This window comes from Leptodactylus fuscus, chromosome 3 (genome assembly GCF_031893055.1).
Source record: "Leptodactylus fuscus isolate aLepFus1 chromosome 3, aLepFus1.hap2, whole genome shotgun sequence".
Taxonomy (NCBI): domain Eukaryota; kingdom Metazoa; phylum Chordata; class Amphibia; order Anura; family Leptodactylidae; genus Leptodactylus; species Leptodactylus fuscus.
In genome coordinates this window covers 124914666-124940525 of record NC_134267.1, presented here as the reverse complement: position 1 = coordinate 124940525, position 25860 = coordinate 124914666, and the positions used below count along the sequence as shown (strand labels likewise).

At 42.5% G+C, this 25860-nt stretch overlaps 1 protein-coding gene across 1 annotated transcript in view; it reads left to right on the top strand.

The window, feature by feature from the left end:
• Positions 1 to 25860, top strand: part of BCKDHB (branched chain keto acid dehydrogenase E1 subunit beta) — a 158261-nt gene that overhangs the window by 111955 nt on the left and 20446 nt on the right. The window lies entirely within an intron of this gene.

Here is a 25860-nt window from a genome sequence, read left to right as displayed (position 1 = left end):
AAGATCTATAGGAAATGATTTAGTATAACATGGCTTGACTGAAATCCCTGTTCCTTTTATGCTAAAGACTCCAGTGTGTGATGCTAATAAGTGTTACTTCTAAGCAGAGAATTCAGTCGATAAGTTAGATGTTATACTGAATATTGTCTCCTAAAACTATGTATGCTCATTGAGAAATAACACACCTAAATAGAAATGTCAGATTGCTCCAAAATTCTGAATGCTGTTGTGTCATGCAGATATGTAAATGCTTATAAGTGTGGTCTGATTATACATTGGATTACATCACAAGAGGGCACAAAAGTGTGTCCCCCTCTGCAATATTAAAAGGCTTTCAGAGGCTACTTTGGGTTAGTATACCTCTTCTTGAGAGAATGTGGACTGGTGCTTCATTAGAATCTATCTGTTAGTAGGTGCTGGGAACTATAGATATGTGAGAGCATACAAACATGGTGAACAGGCTCCAGTCGGTCCAGACAGACCACCCTTATAGAGGATTGTCTGATTCACAGACATACACAAATAGCTCCCACACCTTCCTTTTCTGCCATCCAGACACAGAGTAGTCCTTTATTGCACACCCCTGTCTCTGCCTGAACCATTTTTAGGCACTTAGCAGAAGGAAATTCAATATCCTGCCATTGACAGCAGCCAGCCATCGCCATCTTTGTTTGCAATGGTGCCATAAGTCAGACACCTGGACTCCTATGGATTGGAATTGCATTGTCTGATGAATCAGGATATGTTTGGGATTCGAAGACTTAGATTATGAGGCCTCTTGGTGAGTGCTTCAACTCTGTATTAAAGCCTATGGATTTTGAATGAGATGTCTTTAAAAATCCTATAGGTGTTCCAATACACTTGCCCATGTGGTTGGTGTGTGTATTGGTCGAATCCCAAAGTGACTCTTGGAGACTTTTTTTTTTTTTTTTTTTTTTTTATAACTTTTCTCAGGCAATAGCCACTGATTGCCCTCATAGAAGTAGTATATGATCATTGACATCAGATAATCAAGATGTTCCATTTCTGAAAGTTTTGTGAAAGTTGTGATTTATATGTGTATTTTAACATAAGGGTATAGGAAGGACTGTCAAGATTTTTTTTTATGTAACAGTATTTATAAATTCTTAAATTTGATCATGCAGATGCCACAACAAGTGTCTCATTTATATCGATTCAAGATTTTTTCATTTTCTATACAGACAAGTATATAGGGAAATTTAAACTAGGATTATTTCATAAATTTTATCATTTCTATATTTTTCTTTATTCATGGGTCAACACATGGATTCATGGGTCAACACTAGGTTACCTTGCACTCTCAAGATGCTAAGTTGGAAAATACTAGGGAAACCGTGTATGAAGTTTGTCCTCCCTGCTTTTGCATGGATTTTCTTTGGGTACTCTTGCTCCCCTTCCCCAACACTTTCTAAATACATACAGGACTGGTAACTTAAAGGGGTTTTCATCTCACTTCCTGTATTTCTCCTCCCTCTTGCTAAATGGGCTGGAGAAGTCTCACAACACTTATACAGATCAGATAATATGCAGAAGCATGTACAGAATGGACTTCGTGTTTTCTGTGTGTTTAAATAGAGAGATAACAGACCAGGCTGTATCAGCAAACTGCAATTAGCTGAACGACTGTCCTGCCAACAAGAGCAATGAGTAAGTAATGTCACTTGTCCTAGATGTCCGTGGTTATAGCAATGCAGTGTAAACCATGGGAGGAATAAGGTCACATAGCAGGCAAACAAAGCATAATTTCTAAAGCAATATATTTAGGAAAAGTCATCAATTTATATAAGCTACCAGAATAGATAGGATCCTTGAGATGGGACAACCCCTTTAAATGGCTTCCAATAAAATTGACCTTAGTATGTGTTTGAGATGGGCATAAAATTTATTGAAGACAGGGACTAATATGAGTGATGACAGTCTGTGTTTAGGGCTGCGGAATATATTGGCACTATATATGTAATGGGAAGCAGATTATAAATATAGAGACCATTTCTTGCTTCTGATCTAGGTCTACTTATCTCACTTGAGCGGTCTGCCAAGATGTTCTGGCTGTAGAAATCTTGCTCTGATTTCCTCTGATAGATACAATATATTAATGAAGAGCAGGCTGCAAGATCTCAGGACATTAGAGGATGTGCCTTGGTGTGTAGTATCGTAATGCAATTACGTTTTTACAAATACATTTACAGATGCACATTTTCTAAGGGCTTAAACTAATCCTTCTTTTGAGTAATTGTTATTGAAAATGCATTAGCTTAAACAAACAAAGTGTGTGCCATATTAAAGCCCTGCAAGACCTAATCTCTTAAACAATGTAAATATTTTATTCAAGAATTGCTTTCGTTTGCAGTTCTTGATATACAGTGAGATGTCAGATGTCTACTACAAATGTGGCGTAAAAGAAAAATAAGTGAAATTCTTTTCTTGTTGGATTAAGTGGATAATTACAGAGCCAAAACTGTTAGAGATCGTGGTAGATATTTTTCATACATGTGGAACTAATAAGTTTTCAATAAAGAGTCCAGTCGGAGTGCACGGTTATTTTCCAGATTTTGTTCCATCCTTACAGTGTGATCCTTTTGCCCGAAATAGGTATAAAGCACTGTCATTTAACTGACCGGCTATTCTTTATGACTTTAATACTAAAAATGAATTTTTGTGTGGGCGTGATGTATTATATATAAGAATAAAATCTTCACTGCATACAATATTTCTGCAAACCTTTATATCCTTGATGGCTTTGTAATACTAATAGTCATACCGCAGGCAGGGCAGGGGTGATAGAGTACAGTATTGCTATCCTGCATTGAATTTCCATTGTTAAGTGGAATACTTTTATATTCCTGGTCCCATCTCTAACACACAGGTCCATTCAAATGTCCTGCTTAGCCAAACACTGGCTGCAACAGTGGCTTATGGCACATAACTTTCTGTATGTTACTATAGGCTTCAGGAGTTGATATGTCAGTAACTGGGAAATAGATGAGCTGATTAATTCTGGTTTCATTTTTTAACCCACTTCATCCTTTACAAAAAAAACTAAATATTATTTTACTAAACAACCCCTTAACCCCTTAAATATTCTTTTCTTCTGCAAATTTAAACTAAAAAAAAAAAATATGGTGAGCCAAGCAATGTCAATTTTTTTTTTTTTTTTTTTAGCTCTCCCAGGAAGAGTTAATAAAATGTACTCAATGCGTTGACTCCAAAATGGTGTTATATAATAATGCACCTTACCAAGCGAAAAGCAAGCTCTCATATGGCTACATCAATTAAACTATGTGGGGCATATTAAAGGGATTGTCCAGGTTTAATTTTTTTCATGGCCTATCCTCAGGATACAGCTGATCGGTCCAGTGGGCAGGTATCGACCCCCTACAGGTCAGGTCTTTATAGCCTATCCTGAAGATAAACCAAAACAAATTATCCCTAGACAGCCCCTTTAATATAACCCCCAATGCACCACACTTTAAAGAGGTTGTCCAGCATAATTTTATTTATTTATTTTTATTATTTATTCTCGCTGTCCGGTGTCCTCCCATCGTCGCCTGGTACTGCAGCTCTGTGGTCATCTTTTGTAAGAAGTCCTCTCTGGAAGTCCCTTCCTTTAGGTGCTGATTAACCTCTATGGACGAATACAGTCAGGAAGGGGTGTTTCTGACAGCTTAGCATCATGGTTGGGTGGTAAGGAACGCCCTCAGACAGTATAGGGATATGATTAGTACTGTCAGGAGCAGTGTTCCTCACAGTCCAGCTAGACTGTCAGGCATGCCCTTCTAACAGTGAAGAGCTATCGGTACCGGCACCAATAGCTCTTCACCAGGGGCACATAAACAGGGAAGCCAACAGTGCTCTGAATTCAGCGCACTGTCAGCTTTCTCACAGTATATAAAACTGCATGTGGCCAAGAACATGAAAGGTCCTCTTTAAAGAGGACCTTTCATGGATTTGGGTACATGCAGTGTTATATACCGCTGGAAAGCCGACAGTGCGCTGAATTCAGCACACTGTAGGCTTTCCCGATCTGTTCTGTTCTTCACAGTCAGAAGGGTGTTTCTGACAGTCAGTCAGGAACGTTCTTCTCCACAGCAGCGCCTATCGCGCTGTACAGTGTGAGTGGGGAGGAACGCCCCCTACTCACAGTGCTTGTCCATAGACTAGTATTATCAGGAGGGGAGGGGGCGTTGCTCCCCGCTCACACAGTACAGCGCGATAGGTGCTACTATGGAGAAGGACGTTCCTGACAGTGTCAGAAACGCCCTTCTGATTGTGAAGAGCTACGGTACCAGCACCGATAGCTCTTCACCCGGGGCACAGATCGGGAAAGCCGTATATAACACTGCATGTGCCCAAATCAATGAAAGATCCTCTTTAAGGCTTAGTTGCAAAATTTTGAATGGCAAGATTTTTAGAATTTTCTTTTTAATATAGCTATTAATTTGGAAAATTAAAAACAACAACACTAAAAATTCACTAAACAGTGAGTAATGGCTGTCACGTGGATGTTTAAAAAAAATAAAATAAATTAAATATCTGTGGTTTATTCACATGTCTATTTTTAGATTTGTCAAAACATACAAAGATAGTTCATGTGTTTTTTTGAGGTCATGTGAATAGACCCATAGACATTCATGGGTTAAACAGATGTCTGTCGGCCATTGTGTGATAAGACCTTAGACATTTTGCAAATAGTGAAAGACAGAAGATTGGTCTTGGTCTCAGAAGCTGGGTTTTCTGCTCATTGCTGTAGGGGTAGAGCTCTACTGAAATGTGGGGGGTTAGCTGCTGAGCCTCTTGTTGCAGCTATATCTCATGGGCCTCATATAAGAACATTCTTGATATATTTCTCACAGTCTTGACTGCAATATGAGACAAAATGGGAGATGAACAGATTATGAGAGGAATTATTCATTCAGATTTTTTTTTCTTCCCCCATATTTACTGCTTTTTTGTAACATATCATTTAGTTATTTTCTAGTTTATTCTGCCATGAGCTTGTTCAATAATATACAGCGCAATAACTAGAGTAAATAGTTCTTTTGCATATCTACGACATAGTGTATGCCGAGATATTTCGTCCTGTATGCAACCTTCATAATGAAGTCTTTCACATAATCCAGTTATCATAGACAAGCTATTATTTAATGTATATTCAGATGAGCTGAGATGATTGATTTCCCATCCCAAACAATTCATTATATCCCTTCTGGTCAGATAGTGGTATTTTAATTGCAATGTGTAGAAGCGTACTGGTCTCCTGTTTCCATCCTCTCTGCACATCTGAATGGGACCTCTGAGACCCTAAACTGCAGTTTTGAGTTGTTCTACAAAGTAAAAGCAGCTGTTCTTTTAATAGATGTTCTTATGTTACTTATGTTTAATGTTTACAGTCTAGTTGCATTAACCTACGGATTTAAAGTCATTCACTTGTGTGGATTTTTATATTTAAGAAATTATTTTATTTCATCCTGTGTCAAGTCATAGAAAATTATATCTGGGTGCATGGCTTTAAAGATGTTTTCCAGAACATACATGTTGATGATCTATCCTTTAGGCAAGTCTGACATCTGGGATCCCCACAGATCAGCTGGTTGATGAGGCCAAATTGTCCATGTGCTTGCTATTGAAACTCAGTCCCATTCACTTGAACTTGAACTGCGATGAGTTGCAATGCCAATGCATCATGGTTCTTCCCGCAGAGTTTTTTTTGCTGTGTGATGTCCCGTGGTGCCTAAGGCTGAGGCCCCACTTTGCGGAAATGCAACTATTTTTTTCTTTTGCAGATTTTGTTGCGTTGCTTTCTTGAGCCATATCCAAGAATGTCTACAAAAGGAATGGGAATATATAGAGAGTACTTATACTTCTACATTCTGCTCAATCCACTCTTGGCTTTGGCTCAAAAAAGCAACAAAATCTGCAACAACAAAAAATAAAAGCTGCAGCAACGTGGGTCTTTAGCCTAAAGGAACACTAACCCTAAAAGCAAATGGGAAAAATACAGCAACATTTTAATGCATACACTTCAGCAGAAGATGGGCAGTAAATAATGCCTTTCGCATTTTGTATTTCTCCTTGTTTAAAGTGGTATTGCCCAGGCCCCGGCTCCTCTCTCCTTGTTTCTGTCTATGAAGTTTACATCTCCTACTGAGTTTCACAAGGCATGCTTTTTTTTTTTTTTTTTTTATCAATTTACCTTAGAGCAGTTATCTGTAACCTGTGGTGCCCTTCAACTCTTGAGGAAAAAACTATTTGATGCCAGGGCAACATGTGCCTATAACAACATGCTGAGAGTTATATAACCACAATTCCACAATCGCGCAAAAGTAAAGAAAACAAGAATGCCATTATTAGGAAACACTGAATAGCTATATTTTATTCACTGTAGAACATATATTAGAAATTGAAAATTAGACTTTCCATCATTCCATTTTATTAAAAAAAAAAAAAAAAGTAATTTTGAAATTGACGTCAGCGAAACATCTCAAATTAGCTGAAATAGAGTTAAAGAAAAGGTTGGAAACCAAGTGGTGCTTATGGAGAGTCAATTTTCAACAAAATCATATGACTGTTTATAAAAAGAGCATGTTGGAGAGGCAGAGTCAGAAGTTTGCTGCTCTGTAAAACCATGTCTAAAAATTGTGGAGCAATTTAAAAAAAAATGGTGTTAAAATTGCAAAGACTTTAAATATCTGTCTACAGTTTATAATATCAAAAGATTCAGAGAATCTGGAGAAATCCATGTGCACAAGAAGAAGGCCAACTGTGAATATTGGATGCTTGTGATCTTCAGGCCTACAGACCCTTCCTGACATCCGCTGTTATAGTACGGCGGATGTCAGGTATTTAAATATTGCAGCTGCTCCGGAGCTGTGCAGCTGCCATATCCAATGGGTCTCTGCTGTATTGTACAGCAGAGACCTGACTCTAATTATCTTGATCAGCAAAAGATGACCGAAGCACCATTTTGCTGAGAACCGCTGACACCATGTATTGGGGCGGTGATCCATTGCCATGATAGCCGAGAGTCTATTGAAAGCTCCCAAGTTTGTCTGCGATTTATTTGTATGACAGGCTGCTTTATTTAGTTGTCATACAAATGCCGGTATTTTGCAACACATTAGTATTGTAATGCACTGCAGTAGTGATCAGACCACTTGGTGTTCAAGACCTCTGGGGGGTCTAAAAATTACAGTATAAAAAAATAAGTATTAAAAATTCACATTACCAGCTTTCCTCAGAATACATATTAAAGTAGAAAGTAACTGTGAAACACATTAGGTATCGCTGTGTCCAAAAACACCCTGTCTATAAACTTATAAAAATATTTTTCCCATATGATGAACGCTGTAGTGTGTGCCATACCACCGTTTTTTCCTTGTTTTGTCTCTGATAAAAATGTGAATAAAAAGTGATTAAAGCAGTAAACATTCCCCAAAATGGTATAACTAAAAAGTACAGAGAAACCAATAAAAGGTAAACAGACACTCAGAATAATGAGGTCATAAAAGCCCAAGATTCATAATGAATAAAATATACAAACTTTAATATTACCACATTAAAAAATTATACAAAATATATGATGCAAATGGCAACAGTAAATATACAAAAATGAGCACAGCAGAAGTGCCCAATGATGCCCTAAATAACAATAAAGTACAGATAATAGAGAGATGTACATTTATAAGCCTATAGCACATAGACCAAATGGGTCAGCTATCCAGTGAGACTCAAATACACAGTAGATACCAACAGGATTAGGTAGAGTTGTAGTATAGTAAATTGTGTATGCAGATGTCTGCAAATATACAAAAGGCCTCACTGTAATAATGATGGAATAATGACCAAACGCACAATTGTTAGTTATTAAATATTTAAAGTGCAAGGAAAAAGGATAATATAAAATGTACATGGAGCTTGCTCTACAATAGTAAGGTTTAGTCACAAGGTGTACAACATGTTGTATACATATTGAAGAGTAAAGCTTACCCATCATAAAAGCAGCGTGAGAATAAATTATAGGGCATTAGGAGGACACGCCGGCTCTCACCCGACGCGCGCATTTCGGCACGCCTGCTGTTGTCTGGACTTCCTGTCTACACATGAGAAACGGTGTGATCATGTGACAAAGTTGAGGACCAGAAAAGAGACGATAATAAACAAATACAGCCATCGATAAGATTACCTTCACTACAATTTACATCATGCGCTTTTCTAACAGGCCAGAGAATAAAAACATAACATAACACAGAAAATATTCAACAGAAAGATTTGCTCTACTTCTTTCTTACATTCAAGTGATCTTAACAGAAAGTACCAACTATAGGGCACTACGTACAATAAAAAAATCAGTAGAAATTCTGTTCTTCTTTAGATTCCTGGGCAAATTGTATCTTAGAGACCGTTATCAACCCTTGAGTGTGTCCCTTGGCTGCTCTTTTAGATCAGCACCGTCAGGGGAACAATTTAGTAACTCACATTCTGGTTTTGGTTAAATTAAAAACGTTATGCATCATCTGTAGAATTGCAGTCCATTATTTTCTATTTTATTCATGGCAGCTGTGAAATAATCCTACACTATTTCCATGTGTATTGTATTTTGATTTTGGTGCTTAACTATAAAGTGCAATTTCCATGTGATAGAGAAACCTTGATATGTTGGAAAATCTTTCTTCCAGCTAATATTAATTGAACATGCAGCAGAAACGTTAGCAGATTTCTCTATTGCCAAGCTAGCTTTGTGTAAGAGGTTGTTCACATCACGTTCTGGTCATCAGTTTATCTGAGACAAAAAAAACGATACTAAAAATGGATCAATTTCTGTTCTTTTTTTGTGGGAATCAAAAGTGTGGAATGTCCTACTTTTCTGTCCAACAGAAACCAACATTGATACACATATCTCTTTATGTAGCTGGTAAATGAGGAAATCAAGTATTATCTGCAAATCATATGTAAGGGTGAAGCCCCACTGTGCGAAAACACTGTCTTTTACAGTACCTGCAAAGTGGATGGGATTCAGGCTAATCTCATCCACACATTGCAAAAAAAAAAAAAAATCTGCAATGGAAACTCATGTCAGTTATACCTACGAAAATGGTGGGCAGATAGCCTGCAGAGGGAAACTCTGCAAAATCACATTGTGAAACGCTGTGGGAAAAAAAAATCAATGTCTCACATTATGAGTACGGGTGTCAGAATATGTCAACTGCAAGAAAAAACATATTTTTTCCCCGAAGTTTTGGATTTTTTTAAGTTGACAAAAACTGTATAAATTTGCCATCTCTGCAATTGTACAGACTCGGAGAATACAGGTCCTGCATAAAATTAAGTCCTTAATCAGCTCTGTGAACATAAAAATAACATTTTTTGGAGGTAAAAGTTAAAAAAAAATTAAAAATGGTTATGCTGGGAAGAAGGGGTTAACGACCCCAGTTATAGAGTATACACATGTTACAGAGCTGAATAAGGCATTGCTCAGTAGTTTTACTTCACTTTTATAGAACCACGGTTAAAGGGAGTCTTCCATCAGTCTTCCATCATTACCCAGTCCCACAGATTAGGTTAGCCATTATTTATTCTTTAATTTATTATAATTTTTTTATTGCTAGGGTCACATAAATAAAATGGTGTTTTATATGGTCAATATACTGTGAGAAGGTGACAGGCACAGTGCTGAAGTCACGATCTATATCCACCAGGTTTCTGACATGCGTGTGGTCCAGTGCGGGTCTTGAATAGGCCTCAACCCAGGAGTAGGTCCCAGGCTTGTTAGGGAGCGTTCAAACTACCATCGGTGTCCGACATGTAGTGTCCGCTCCTAGTGTCCGCTCAAAATCTGTCACGGACACTAGGAGCGGACACTAGCTGTGTCCGTGACAGCTGTCATTTATTTCAATGGGCATCGGGTGCGTTCTTTTACACCCCGTGTCCGTCCTTTCCTGTCCGCAAGTGAAGATGTCCGACTTCTCAAGCGGACAGAAAAACCCTGCAGCTGAAGGTTTATTTAATTTTACTTTTTTTCTAAATAAACCTGTTTGCACCACATTTTGTGTCCCTGTCTCTGACTGGTTGTGTTGCTGCTACCAAACTACCTTCCCCACAACTCGCACACAAAACTCTGGCACAGTGTAGGTGTTGCTCCAAAGATGTCATTTGCATATTGACAAAATCAGCGCTATCTCGGCATCAGAGGTACCGAATCACAAGGGAAAGCCAACTGAAGTGAAGTGACCCTAACCTATCTATCTGACTAGGTTAATATATTGGATTCTTTTGACAGTCTCTCTTTAACACATTGTGATTTCTCAATTGTAATGTGGCATATGGCAAACTCAGCTTTGCTACCTCTGTATATTTCATTAAAAAAGTAACAAAAATGTGTATCTAGAAGTTTAATTGTCCCAATTAAAAACTGTAAAATATCATAGCTGCTTAACCAACTCATGACAACAGATTGCAAATTTAGGCCGGTTATTAAAGGATTGTATAATTTCTATCTTCATTTCAGCCTTTCCAGGCTTTATTCAATTATAAATGGTCTTAAAGTTTCCAACCTTGTCTACTTCACAGATTCTGTGTTTCTGTAAAAAGGTTATCTCTTATTACGTGTTAGTAATTGAAAGCTGGTGAATTGTTTAGCATTTAACCTAGCTATGGCTAACTTGCTTTAGCGAGGAAAATCTGCAATATCCTGACAATCCATGCAAACCCAATCTTGCCCTTCTGGAGTTTGCCGGGAATTAATTATTACGCAGAAATGTCAGAGACTTAATGCAGCGGATATCACCTTCCCCTGCTAGGTGCAGCCTGTATGGGAGGACAAGATACTTCATGTTTCAGAGCTGGAAGAACTCTATTCCTTTCTACAAAATCCGCGCTCTCTTAAAGAAGGAACATTTGTTTTAAACCTAGCAGAGAATTTGAAAAGTTAATATTATTCTTGTTAAATTTGGGACATTGACTCATTTCAGTCGTTTCTCAGGGCAGACAGATCCTGTGTTCTCTATACTTGCCATTAAACGTGCCATTTCTTGATTTAGTCCATGCATTCACTACAGCTAAGTTTATGGTTTAACATTATGTGGTATTGTACATGGTGTATGCTTGGTGACTTCTGTAGGAAGGTTCCAAGATCGTTTTAACCTATTCTTAAAAACCTCTGTTATTATTGCACTAGCATTTACCCGCGACTTTGTCGGCGGGTCGCGGTTGGGGACGATGTTGCGGCGCCCGTGGACCCTCGCTGGCTCACAAATCCCTATTTTGTGCCGACCCCTCTCGCACTGCACACCGTGAACTCCTCCTCCCTCCAAAGCCCTGTGCACCCCACTGTCCCACCCCAATCCCTCTCCCCATCCCACCTCTGGCGGGGCAGGAGCTTACTCCGGGTGGCGGGTAAAAGACGGAAGTTGGTGGCGTTGGGAGACAGGGATACCTAATGTATTTAATAACTTTTGTATGTGTTCTAGGGATAGGGGTGATGAATGTTTTTGTTTTTATTCTTGGTTGCTGTTTTTATTTAGTTATTTATTTATTTTTTGTTAAATTTGTTTCTGCATTTCCCATACTGTGTTTTGGGGTCTTGAACCCCAGGGTGTCTGATGAGCAATGCAATGCATTACAATGCTTATGTGTCCCTGGGGACACCGGCCGGGTCACCGACCTAGGGCAACCCCCACCCATCGCCCTGTATCCGCTACACTGACCAGTTATGTGGTGTGTCGGGTGCAGCAGCCACCGGCATGTGCGCTCCTCTTTAGCCGTCCGCGAAGTGACAGTGTGTAGGTGGCCTGGGATATCTGCGGCGCCGGGACCATGTGGGCTGCCGCCATCTTTCTCACTGTTTCCCTGCTGAATCGGCACGCCCACATTCAGCCCCCAACGTATGGTGCCGCAGCCCTAGCTCCATAGTCCGCCCACACCCAGCCATGCACCAATAGGAGGTGCGTGGACAGACCAGCGCTGGCGGAATGCCAGCTTGTACAGCAGAGCTGGAAGGTTCTTAAGAGGGTCACGGTGGCGATTTGGGGTGAGTGACCCACATTTAAAGTAGCCTATCCTTCCTTCCTGGGCAATATATATATATATATATATATATATATATATATATATATATTTATAATATATATGTGTGTGTGTGAAATTTCAACAAAATCCATTCAGCCGTTTGGCTGTGATTGAGGACCAAACATACAAACCCACAAACATCCAAACACACAAACCCACAAACATCCAAATGCACAAACTTTCACCTTTTATAATATTAGTAGGATATACACTGTTCTGTGTAAAAGAAGACCTCAATAAAGTTTAAATACTCATGGTAGTTTTAACAAACTTTGCATAAATCAGTAGTACAAGTAAAGATGAGAAACTTTACAACATGTTTGAGATTAAATGTCTCTCTTTTCACTTATCAGTCACTTCTAGTTGTACTGATTATTGACCAGTACTGACCATGTTCGTTGCTAAAATCTATCTTGAGAACAGAAAAGATGAGATGGATTTTCTGTTTAGGTGAGAGAACAGGTGATAACTGCTGCCTATAGAAATTCTGCAACAAATAAGAGGGGGGAGAGAGCAGCTGCAGAGACTGCTGCTAGTAGTAAGTATTTTACTATTGAATCCTGTGTCGGAGTCACAGTAGCTCCACTTAGAACTTCTGCATGATGGCTGCTGCTGCCTAGTGTGAGGGATAGGGAAGTTGCTAGTCTCTGGTCCCCTTGAAGAAGAGTTCTGGGACACCTGACTATTAGAGATGTCACCTGCTGGGGAAAAACTGGAGATGACTACGAGATCCGAGTCAAGTAATGGCCAGGATTAATGTTTATAAATAATAATAATAATAATAATAATAATAAAACAATTAATACATAATCATTAATAAACTTTATATAGTGCCAACATATTCAGTAGCACTGTACAAATCAGAGGACATGTGAACAGACAATATGAGACATTACAATGTGACAATAAAATAAACATATCAAACAGTAGGCGTGAGGGCCCTGCTCACAAGAGCTTACATTCTATTAGATAATGTTATTATAACATGTTCTGTAAAACACTTGAAAGCTTTTTCTGAAAGTCACATAAAATGAATGACTACCTTTTAACACCATTTTGTTTCAAGGTCCTGAGTTATATCTTTATAGCAGTCAGAGTGATGTTTATAGAGCATGAAAATAACATTTTGGCTGCATGCAGAAACCCTGCGTATGTCAGAGTTATTTTATATACCACTGAACAAGCTACATAAAAATATACAGTCCCTTCCTATTGTGCAATTCCTAAGGCATGTGTACTGAGAGCTGTGTGCATGTACTGATGGCACTCCTTTAGTTTGTTTTGTGGAGGATGTATTCATTTTCATGTTTGATGTACAATTTTGCTTTTCCACTTTTTTTTTTTTTAACTAAAATTGTTACTCTTGTTCTAAACATTATGAAGGCTTCAATTTGAAACCAAATGTACATCATAATTTTGGTTAATGGAATTCCCAATCTAATGGTAAATGCAGTTTATCTCCATGAGAAATAAAATAGTGGAATGAAAGGTATAAAAAAAATGTATGGTCATGTCCAAAAGCTTTACAAATGAGAACATCCATACTATTTATATGAGTGTGTGGCAAAGCAGAAAAAAACCTAAAAGCGTACTGTCTTCTCTGCTATAATGGTCCTGTAATCTTCTGCCATTCCTGTGCCTTATCTATTATTCATTTGGATGACTTCGTGAAATGTAAAAATATAGAATTCAGCCGGTATAATGAGAATAAAAAAATATTATGACTTGAAACATTATTCTCTACTTTTTCTCCTGAAATGCTGCCTTTGATATAACGTGAGAAAACTGAGCCAAATACTCACGCCCTAGATAAAGTCATTTTGCCTTTACTTTGTACATTGCTTTCGGATCATTTGTCCTCAGTGCTATAAGTATTACATTATATTAGTCTGTGGGTAATTTTTGTTTTCAACTATTAGCATAAATCCATTTCTCTAAGTACTACTAGTAATTTGTTTCTCTCAGACAGGCTTGCATCTCATTTACAAAATACAGAATGGTCATGGAAATCTGTAATCCACGCTGTGCAACGAATGTAACGTAAATTAATAAAACTAATTTATTAAGATACCAGTTTGCATCCTAATAGATAAATTTGATATCCATAGATAATGAGTAGAGATGAGCGAACACTAAAATGTTCGAGGTTCGAAATTCGATTCGAACAGCCGCTCAATGTTCGTGTGTTCGAACGGGTTTCGAACCCCATTATAGTCTATGGGGAACAGATACTCGTTAAGGGGGAAACCCAAATCCGTGTCTGGAGGGTCACCAAGTCCACTATGACACCCCAGGAAATGATGCCAACACCTCTGGAATGACACTGGGACAGCAGGGGAAGCATGCCTGGGGGCATCTAACACACCAAAGACCCTCTATTACCCCAACATCACTGCCTAACAACTACACACTTTACACATTCAAAAAAACCTCTATCAAAGTGGGAAAATACCTGGAAACCTTCTTTACTCCCCAAATGGATGGACACAAACCCCAATTTAAGCTCAACAAACAGTAACAACCACCCCTTTAAATCACGTTCCCCATGACAACCACAAATGGAATAGGCAATGGGAATTCCAAAAGCCCTCACCCTTAACTGTCATTTTGAGTGTGTGTGTGTGTGTGTGTGTGTGTGTGTGTGATGTGGTAAGACCTTCCAAAATTCACTTTTCTAGCCCTTAACATGAGCCCTTCCAAACAAAGTTACATGACCTTAAGCTGAGCTACCAGCAGAGATTGAGGCCCTTGGCATGAGTAGAGCCTTGCACCAGCAGTGTTTTTGGCACTTAGGGTGAGTTGAGCCTTGTACCAGCGTGTGTCCCTTAACATCAGGCGGGCCCTAAGTTCTGCGCTTTGCACAAAAGTTCCACATTAACTAGGCTGAATGGTACAAAGATTAGTAGGCCCGAGAACCAGGAACAGGTCTTGCAATGGCTGTCGGATAACGCTTAAAGCACATTGTCCACCAGCCAGTCAGCCTCTACCTCCTCTTACCCAACAGTCTTGTCCTCCTTCCACCCAAAATTCCCAATCTTCTCAGAACAATAACCCCAACTGTCCCTGCTCCCCAGAGCTGTTCTCCCTTCCTTTGACTGTACCGCAACCTGCCCCTCCATTTCGCGATTCCACGGACCTAACAGACGAGTATCTGTGTCCAGATGCTCAAACACTAGAGTCTCCTCCATTCCATCTCCGGTCGATTTGGTGGCGGATGACCAGCAACCCACCCTCATCGACGACGATGAGACGCAGTTGCTGTCAGGGCAGCCAGTTGACATGCGCATTGTGCAGGAGGAGGAGGCGAGACAGGAGTTGGAAGAGGAGGTGGTGGACGACGAGGACACCGACCCCACCTGGACAAGGCAGATGTCAAGCTGGGAAAGTAGTGTGGATGTTGAGGCAGGTGCAGCACCAAAAAGGGTAGCTAGAGGCAGAGACATGTCCAGAGGCAGAGGTCAGCTGCTTTGCCGAAGCCAGGCCAGACCCGGAATGTCCGAAGATGTTCCCTTTTGTACCCAGCCCAGAAAAACTCCCCCATCGAGGGCACGTTTCTTGAAGGTGTAGAGTTTTTTCAAGGAATGCGCCGAGGACAGATATAGTGTCGTCTACACAATTTGCCTCTCGAAATCGAGTAGGGGCCCTGAGAAGAGCAACCTGTCCACCACTTCAATGCACCGTCATTTGGAATCCAAGCAATGGAATCAGTGGCAGGCAGCAACGGCAGGACAAACGTCGCCCGCCGTTCATGCCACTGCCTCTGCTCACAGTGCTGGCGATGCACTCCAGAGGACGAGCCAGGACATCACTTCATCTGCCTCCGCCACTTTGTTGACTTCTCCCTCATCCTCCCCTGTTTCTGTCTTATCTCCTTCTCCTGCACCATCAAAGGCACCATCAGGCGCTTCTTTACAACAACCCACCATCTCTCAGACATTGGAGCGCCGGCAGAAATACACCGCTAACCACCCACCCACGCAAGCCTAGAACGCCAACATCGCTAAACTGCTGGCCCAGGAGAGGTTGGCGTTCCGGCTTGTTGAAACTCCCGCCTTCCCGGACCTGATGGCAACTGTGGCACCTCACTATGCCGTCCCTAGCCGTCTCAACTTCTCCCGGTGTGGCGTCCCCGCCTTGCACCAGCACGTGTCACTCAACATCAGGTGGGCCCTTAGTTCCGCGCTTTGCTGCAAGGTCCACTTGACCACCGACACTTGGACAAGCGCCTGTGGTCAGGGATGCTGCAGTGCTTATCTTTAATGACAGGCAGGGTGAATGTGGTGGAGTCTGTTCCCCGGGTGCAAACTGGGGTGGCCTATCTCCTCTCCCAGGCCAAAATTCATGGCAGGAGTAGACTGAAACCCTACGACGCTGCAACCTCCACCACAGCTACTAGCGGCAAACGCTAAAACACTGGTGTGGGGAGACGTCAGCAGGCGGTGCTGAAGCTCATCAGCTTGGGGGACAGACAGCACAGTGCCTCCGAGGTCAGGGATGCCATCCTGGCTGAGATGGCATTTTTTTTTCCCTGCTACACCTGGGGCCTGGCATTTTTACACCTGTGATAATGGCTGGAACCTGGTAGCGGCTCTGGAGCTTGCCAGCCTCCAACACGTTCCATGTTTGGCCCACGTCTAACCTAGTGGTGCAAAGTTTTTTAAAAACATACCCAAATGTACCGAAGCTACTGTTGAAAATGCGGCGCTTGTGCGCCCACTTTTGCAAGTGTACAGGAGTTGCTGCTAGCTTAAAAACACTCTAGCAAGGCCTACATCTGTCCAAACACAGGCTGTTGTCCGTCATTCACACACGCTGAAACCCTACAATACCATATCTTGAGCAGGGTGTGTGAGCTGCACAGACCTTTGATGGAGTTCCATCTACAAAACCCAAGGGTTCCTCAAAGTCAGCAACCAAAGTTTCTGCACCATGAGTTTCCAGGGGTGGCAGAGTTATGGCTAGGGGAAGAGGCATGGATAGGGATGATGTCTAGGGGCAAAAGCAGTGTGGATGTGGAGGCAAGCTAAGCAGGAAAAACTGGGGGTACAAGCTAAGGCATGGACTGGGGTGATGTCTAGGGGCAAAAGCAGTGTGGATGTGGAGGCAAGCTAAGCAGGAAAAACTGGGGATACAAGCTAAGGCATGGACTGGGGTGATGTCTAGGGGCAAAAGCAGTGTGGATGTGGAGGCAAGCTAAGCAGGAAAAACTGGGGGTACAAGCTAAGGCATGGACTGGGGTGATGTCTAGGGGCAAAAGCAGTGTGGATGTGGAGGCAAGCTAAGCAGGAAAAACTGGGGGTACAAGCTAAGGCATGGACTGGGGTGATGTCTAGGGGCAAAAGCAGTGTGGATGTGGAGGCAAGCAAAGCAGGGAAAATGGTGGCTAGAGGCAAAGGGATGTCCATAGGCAGCAAGGGCAAAGATGCAAAACTCTCCCGTTTCAAGAATTTTCCTGACTTGTTTCCCCACAAAACATTCCTGGGAGGAGGGCTGAAACACCACCCTCCTCCTCCTCCGCTGTTAGATTTACCCCAGCTACGAGCTGAAAATGCTGCAACACTGGTGTGGGGAGACGTCAGCAGGCTGGGCTGAAGCTCATCAGCTTGGGAGACGGACAGCACACTGCCTCTGAGGTCAGGGATGCCATCCTGGATGAGATGGCAATTTGTTTATCCCCGCTGCCCCTGGGGCCAGGTTTTTTAGCTTGTTGGAGGGCTCTGGAGCTTGCCAGCCTCCAACACGTTCCATGCCTGGCCCACATGTTCAATGTAGTGGTGCAATGATTTTTAAAAACATACCCCAAATTAGCTGAGCTAAGGGTGAAAGTGCGGCACTTGGACACCCACTTTCCCAAGTCTACAGTACCTGGAGCTAGCCGCAATACACTCCAGCAAGGCCTACATCTGCCTGAAGCACCTACTGTTGTGCGAGGTCACCACACGCTCTAACCCTAGATACCGTATGTTCAGCAGGGTGTGTGAGCAGCAGAGACCTTTGATGGAGTACCAGCTACAAAACCCAAGGGTTCCTCAGAGTCAGCTCCCTCACTTTCTGCACCATGAGTTTCCATGGGTGGCAGACTTATGGCTAGAGGCACAGGCATGGATAGGGGTGATGTGTAGGGGCAAAAGCAGTGTGGATGTGGAGGCAAGCTAAGCAGCAAAAACTGGGGGTACAAGCAGCCGGTGACATCATCACTGACAAGCACAGCTGTCTGTCAGCTGACAGGCTGACTTTCACCAAAATGAACAGACAATGGATAGACTCATCATATACATGTCAGTTACATGACAAATTTAGTGCAATTTGCAAGTCCAAGATGGTTTGGAGATCTGCGGAGAGGAATCTCACCACCTCTTGCGGGTGCCATCATTTGGAAGGCAAGCCCTGGGCTCAGTGGGTGAGAGCAAGCGCAGGATAATCGTCGTTTGGCCTGGCGGCCACTGCCTCTTCCACTGTTGACAGGGCTGGCGCTGCAGTCCAGACCAGGAGCCAGGACACCTCCACATCTGCCTCTGACACTTTGGGGAGTTCACCCTTATCCTCACCTTTTCCTGCCATTTCTCCTTTTGCCCGCGCCATCATGCGCCTCTTCCCAGCAACTCCCCATCTCCCAAGCCTTTCATTTCATGCTAAAGTACAGCGCAACCCACCCACATGCCCAAGGCTTCAACGGCCTCATCTCAAGAAATCTGGCCCAGGAGATGTTGGAATCCCGGCTGGGGGACACTCTGCCCTTTTTGGGCAGAGTGTCTACTGCGCCACCGCACTGTGCCGTCCACACCAGCACTTTCCCCCAAACATGAGGCGGTCCCTAAATTCAGCGCTTAGCCCTAAAGTTCCATGTGACCAGTTACGAATGGACAAGTGCATGCGGACAGGGACGCTACCTTTCAATTTGGGCACAGTGGTTGAATGTAGTTGAGGCGTGGACCGGGTCGCAAAATGTGGTGGCCTGACTTGTCTCCCCACACAACATTCCTGGGAGGAGGGCTGAAACACCACCCTCCTCCGCTGTTAAATTGACCCCAGCTACGAGCTGGAAACGCTGCAACACTGGTGTGGGGAGACGTCAGCGGGCCGTGCTGAAGCTCATCAGCTTGGGGGCCAGACAGCACACTGCCTACAAAGTGAGTCATGCCATCCTCGATGAGACGGCAATGTGGTTTTTGCCACTGCACCTGGGCCCAGGCATGTTGTCATGTGTGATAATGGCCGTAACCTGGGATTGGCTCTGTAGCTTGGCAGCCTGCAACATATTCCATGCCTGGGCCACGTTTTTAACTCATTGCTGCTAATCTTTTGAAAAAGGTACCCCAATGTTCCTGAGCTACTGGTGAAAGTGTGGCGCTTGTGCGGATAGTTTTTAAAGTGTATAGTTGCCGCTGCTAGCCTCTATGCACTCCTACAACGCCTGTACCTGCTGGAACAACGGCTGTTGTGCGACGTCTCCACACTGCTGGCACTAAACATATGTGTTGAGCAGAGTGTGTGAGCAGCACAGACCTTTGATGTAGTTCCAACTCCAAAACCCTCGGGTTCGTCAAAGTCAACTCCCTCAGTTGCTCAACCATGAGTGGCCATGGGTGGCAGACTTATGTGAAATCCCATCCCATCCATTGCACTGGACACGAAACATTAGCATGCGCTCAGCACAACTTCGGATATGGCAGATGCGTTAAGCAGGGTGCAGGGTACAACACAGACCAGGCCCGAGCACCAGGAACAGGTGTTAGAAATACTGCAGCATCTGCCATTTCCTTCCAATTTTGGGGTTTTGGACCCGCCACCGACTTGTCTGGACCTAAGTGGGGATCATGAGACACAGTTGCCATCAAGGCAAGCTGTGGTCATGTGCGGTTTGCAGTAAGGGGGCAGTGCGCAATTGGAAGAGGAGTTGGTGGATGACGAGGCCACCGACCCCACATGGACAGGGGTGATGTCTAGGGGCTAAAGCAGTGTAGATGTAGAGGGAAGCTAAATCAACAAAAAACCTGGGTAGAAGCAAAGGCATAAACTGGGGTGATGTTTAGGGGTGAAAGCAGAGTAGATGTGGAGGGAAGCTAAGCAGCAAAAACAGTGGGTAGAAGCAAAGGCATGCAAAACTCTACCCTGTTGGAAGACTTATTCCTAGGTCTGGAACACGTTAATGGCCCCCCTGGACAAATTACTGCCACTCAGGGGCCTAGTGTCACCAGGAGGGACAAGTATAGGCGCATGTTGTGGGAATACCTGGCCGACACCAGCTCTGTCCTCTCCGATCCCTCTGTGCTCTACAGCCTAAACTTATTTTCTCATCTTTTTTTCTGAACTGCACATCTCTTGCCTGCTTCCTTTGGGATCTTAGAAATGGTGGTCCACTTCCACAGATGGTAACTTCAATAGACAGTGTAACGGGAGTAGCTGAGGGATCGCTGTCTTAACCACTTTTTGGCACAAAATTAACTTCCAAAGCCAAATATGGTGCAAGTATATGATGCAAGGACACCTACACACCTATCTCTGACACATTGGGGAGTTCACCCTCATGCGCCCTTTTGGCCTGCACCATCATGCGCCTCTTCCCAGCCACTCCACATTTCCCAAGCTTTTCATTGCAGGCAGAAGTACAATACAACCCACCCCCATGCCCAAGCCTGTAACAGCCTCATCGATAAACTGCTGGCCCTGGAGATGTTGGTGTTTGTTTATGCTTCTGGAGACCCAGGCCTTCCGTCAGCAGATGGCAGCTGGGGCACCTCCCTATGCTGGGCCTAGCCGTTACTACTTCTCTTGGTGTGCTGTCTCTGCCTTGCGCCTGCATGTGTCCCATAACATCAGTCGGGCCCAGAGCTCTGCGCTTTGCTGCAAGGTCCACTTGACCACCGACACATGGACAAGCGCCTGTGGTCAGGGATGCTGCAGTGCTTATCTTTAATGACAGGCAGGGTGAATGTGGTGGAGTCTGTTCCCCGGGTGCAAACTGGGGTGGCCTATCTCCTCTCCCAGGCCAAAATTCATGGCAGGAGTAGACTGAAACCCTACGAAGCTGCAACCTCCACCCCAGCTACTAGCGGAAAACACTGTAACACTGGCATGGGGAGATGTCAGTAGGCCGTGCTGAAACTGATCAGCTTGGGGGACAGACAGCACAGTGCCTCCGAGGTCAGGGATGCCATCCTGGCTGAGATGGCATTTTTTTTTCCCTGCTACACCTGGGGCCTGGCATTTTTGCGCCTGTGATAATGGCTGGAACCTGGTAGCAGATCTGGAGCTTGCCAGACTCAAACACGGTCCACGCATGGCCCACGTTTTCCAACTTGTTGGTGCCATGTTTCTTTGAAACCTACACCATTGTGCCTGATATACAGGTCAAAGTGGGGCCATTTTCGTAAGTGAGAACTAGCCTCTGCTAGGCAGAAAACATTCAGAGCACACTCCTCTCATCTTCGCACCGTTGGCTGGCGGAGGAAGACGAGGGGGTTGGAGTGGCATCTGATGTCCCTATCCCACACGAGGCTAGAGGGTGCACTTCAGTGCATCCCATTGCTTCACCACAAATGGTGTGAAGGGGAGTGGAAAATGGAGGAAATGGAGAGTGACCCTTACAGTTGGGGCCAGCAAAGGCATGCCAAGTAACACACTGGCACACATGGCTGACTTCATCTTGGGTTGCTTTTCAACACATATTTCACATCATGAAGAACAAATAATACTGGATTTTTTCAAGCCTCGAACCCCGGTCTAGGTCTAATGTCTGTTCCTTTCTTATATTAGGGGAGAGGGAAAAAAAATTACTTCAGTGATACGTTTAGCGTACATAGACTGACTATTAATGTGTATCCCACTTAGTGTTGTTAGGGTTACACACCGTCACAACCTGGCTAAAGCTTCTATAGCTGTTAATAAAGTCAACATAACTTTACGGTATCCAAAAAGACAGCTGGTACCGACAGAGAGCAAGACAAATGTCACCCAAAGCTGTGAGCTCTGAACACCCACAGTGACTTTGGCGTCATCATCATTATAAGGGAGCGGGTGGTAATAAATAACTTGGCAGTGCCTAAAACCCAAAAAGCTTATACAACTATATTTACATTAAGATACACAAATGAAACTTTTCAGTAGCATGTCATGAGACAAGCTGATAAGCTCTTCCTTTGTGCAGTGCTATTTGAAAGTTAAACGCTGCCTTTATTTTAATTCTGGAGAAGGTGCAGACATTAGATTTAGAACATGTTGTCTTCATTGTCCAAATCCTCTATATAGGTAACGTGTTTTTCGGGCCGAGCTGTCTGGGAACGAGCTGGTGCAGCACTGACAACCTGGGTGAATATGGCAAGAGCCTGAGATGTAGGGTGAATGAATCCCCAAATTATTTGTGGAATTCCCAGTGAGACAATGGCACTGTATACCAGTATTAAAAATTGTGGGTGCACATAACCCCCATATATTCTTTGAATTCCCAGTCAGACAATGGCACTGTATACCAGTATTAAAAATTGTGGGTGCACATAACCCCCATATATTCTTTGAATTCCCAGTGAGACAAAGGAACTGTATAGCAGTATTAAAAATTGTGGGTGCACATAACCCCAATATATTCTTTGAATTCCCAGTCAGACAATGGCACTGTATACCAGTATTAAAAATTGTGGGTGCACATAACCCCCATATATTCTTTGAATTCCCAGTGAGACAAAGGAACTGTATAGCAGTATTAAAAATTGTGGGTGCACGTAACCCCCATATATTCTTTGAATTCCCAGTCAGACAATGGCACTGTATACCAGTAGTAAAAATTGTGGGTGCACATAACCCCAATATATTCTTTGAATTCCCAGTCAGACAATGGCACTGTATACCAGTAGTAAAAATTGTGGGTGCACATAACCCCCATATATTCTTTGAATTCCCAGTGAGACAAAGGAACTGTATAGCAGTATTAAAAATTGTGGGTGCACGTAACCCCCATATATTCTTTGAATTCCCAGTCAGACAATGGCACTGTATACCAGTAGTAAAAATTGTGGGTGCACATAACCCCAATATATTCTTTGAATTCCCAGTCAGACAATGGCACTGTATACCAGTAGTAAAAATTGTGGGTGCACATAACCCCCATATATTCTTTGAATTCCCAGTGAGACAATGGCACTATCTACCAGTAGCAAAAATTGTGGGTGCACGTAACCCCCATATATTCTTTGAATTCCCAGTCAGACAATGGCACTGTATACCAGTAGTAAAAATTGTGGGTGCACATAACCCCAATATATTCTTTGAATTCCCAGTCAGACAATGGCACTGTATACCAGTAGTAAAAATTGTGGGTGCACATAACCCCCATATATTCTTTGAATTCCCAGTGAGACAATGGCACTATCTACCAGTAGCAAAAATTGTGGGTGCACGTAACCCCAATATATTCTTTGAATTCCCAGTCAGACAATGGCACTGTATACCAGTATTAAAAATTGTGGGTGCACATAACCCCCATATATTCTTTGAATTCCCAGTCAGACAATGGCACTATATACCAGTAGTAAAAATTGTGGGTGCACATAACCCCAATATATTCTTTGAATTCCCAGTCAGACAATGGCACTGTATACCAGTATTAAAAATTGTGGGTGCACATAACCCCCATATATTCTTTGAATTCCCAGTCAGACAATGGCACTGTATACCAGTATTAAAAATTGTGGGTGCACATAACCCCCATATATTCTTTGAATTCCCAGTCAGACAATGGCACTGTATACCAGTATTAAAAATTGTGGGTGCACATAACCCCCATATATTCTTTGAATTCCCAGTGAGACAAAGGAACTGTATAGCAGTATTAAAAATTGTGGGTGCACGTAACCCCCATATATTCTTTGAATTCCCAGTCAGACAATGGCACTGTATACCAGTATTAAAAATTGTGGGTGCACATAACCCCCATATATTCTTTGAATTCCCAGTCAGACAATGGCACTGTATACCAGTATTAAAAATTGTGGGTGCACATAACCCCCATATATTCTTTGAATTCCCAGTGAGACAAAGGAACTGTATAGCAGTATTAAAAATTGTGGGTGCACGTAACCCCCATATATTCTTTGAATTCCCAGTCAGACAATGGCACTGTATACCAGTATTAAAAATTGTGGGTGCACATAACCCCCATATATTCTTTGAATTCCCAGTGAGACAAAGGAACTGTATAGCAGTATTAAAAATTGTGGGTGCACGTAACCCCCATATATTCTTTGAATTCCCAGTCAGAAAATGGCACTGTATACCAGTATTAAAAATTGTGGGTGCACATAACCCCCATATATTCTTTGAATTCCCAGTCAGACAATGGCACTGTATACCAGTATTAAAAATTGTGGGTGCACATAACCCCCATATATTCTTTGAATTCCCAGTGAGACAAAGGAACTGTATAGCAGTATTAAAAATTGTGGGTGCACGTAACCCCCATATATTCTTTGAATTCCCAGTCAGACAATGGCACTGTATACCAGTATTAAAAATTGTGGGTGCACATAACCCCCATATATTCTTTGAATTCCCAGTGAGACAAAGGAACTGTATAGCAGTATTAAAAATTGTGGGTGCACGTAACCCCCATATATTCTTTGAATTCCCAGTCAGACAATGGCACTGTATACCAGTATTAAAAATTGTGGGTGCACGTCACCCCAATATATTCTTTGAATTCCCAGTCAGACAATGGCACTGTATACCAGTAGTAAAAATTGTGGGTGCACATAACCCCCATATATTCTTTGAATTCCCAGTCAGACAATGGCACTGTATACCAGTATTAAAAATTGTGGGTGCACATAACCCCCATATATTCTTTGAATTCCCAGTCAGACAATGGCACTGTATACCAGTATTAAAAATTGTGGGTGCATATAACCCCCATATATTCTTTGAATTCCCAGTCAGACAATGGCACTGTATACCAGTATTAAAAATTGTGGGTGCACATAACCCCCATATATTCTTTGAATTCCCAGTGAGACAAAGGAACTGTATAGCAGTATTAAAAATTGTGGGTGCACGTAACCCCCATATATTCTTTGAATTCCCAGTCAGACAATGGCACTGTATACCAGTATTAAAAATTGTGGGTGCACATAACCCCCATTAATTCTTTGAATTCCCAGTGAGACAATGGAACTGTATAGCAGTATTAAAAATTGTGGGTGCACGTAACCCCCATATATTCTTTGAATTCCCAGTCAGACAATGGCACTGTATACCAGTATTAAAAATTGTGGGTGCACATAACCCCCATATATTCTTTGAATTCCCAGTGAGACAATGGAACTGTATAGCAGTATTAAAAATTGTGGGTGCACGTAACCCCCATATATTCTTTGAATTCCCAGTCAGACAATGGCACTGTATACCAGTAGTAAAAATTGTGGGTGCACGTAACCCCCATATATTCTTTGAATTCCCAGTGAGACAATGGCACTGTATACCAGTAGTAAAAATTGTGGGTGCACGTAACCCCCATATATTCTTTGAATTCCCAGTCAGACAATGGCACTATATACCAGTATTAAAAATTGTGGGTGCACATAACCCCCATATATTCTTTGAATTCCCAGTCAGACAATGGCACTGTATACCAGTAGTAAAAATTGTGGGTGCACATAACCCCCATATATTCTTTGAATTCCCAGTCAGACAATGGCACTGTATACCAGTAGTAAAAATTGTGGGTGCACGTAACCCCCATATATTCTTTGAATTCCCAGTCAGACAATGGCACTATATACCAGTATT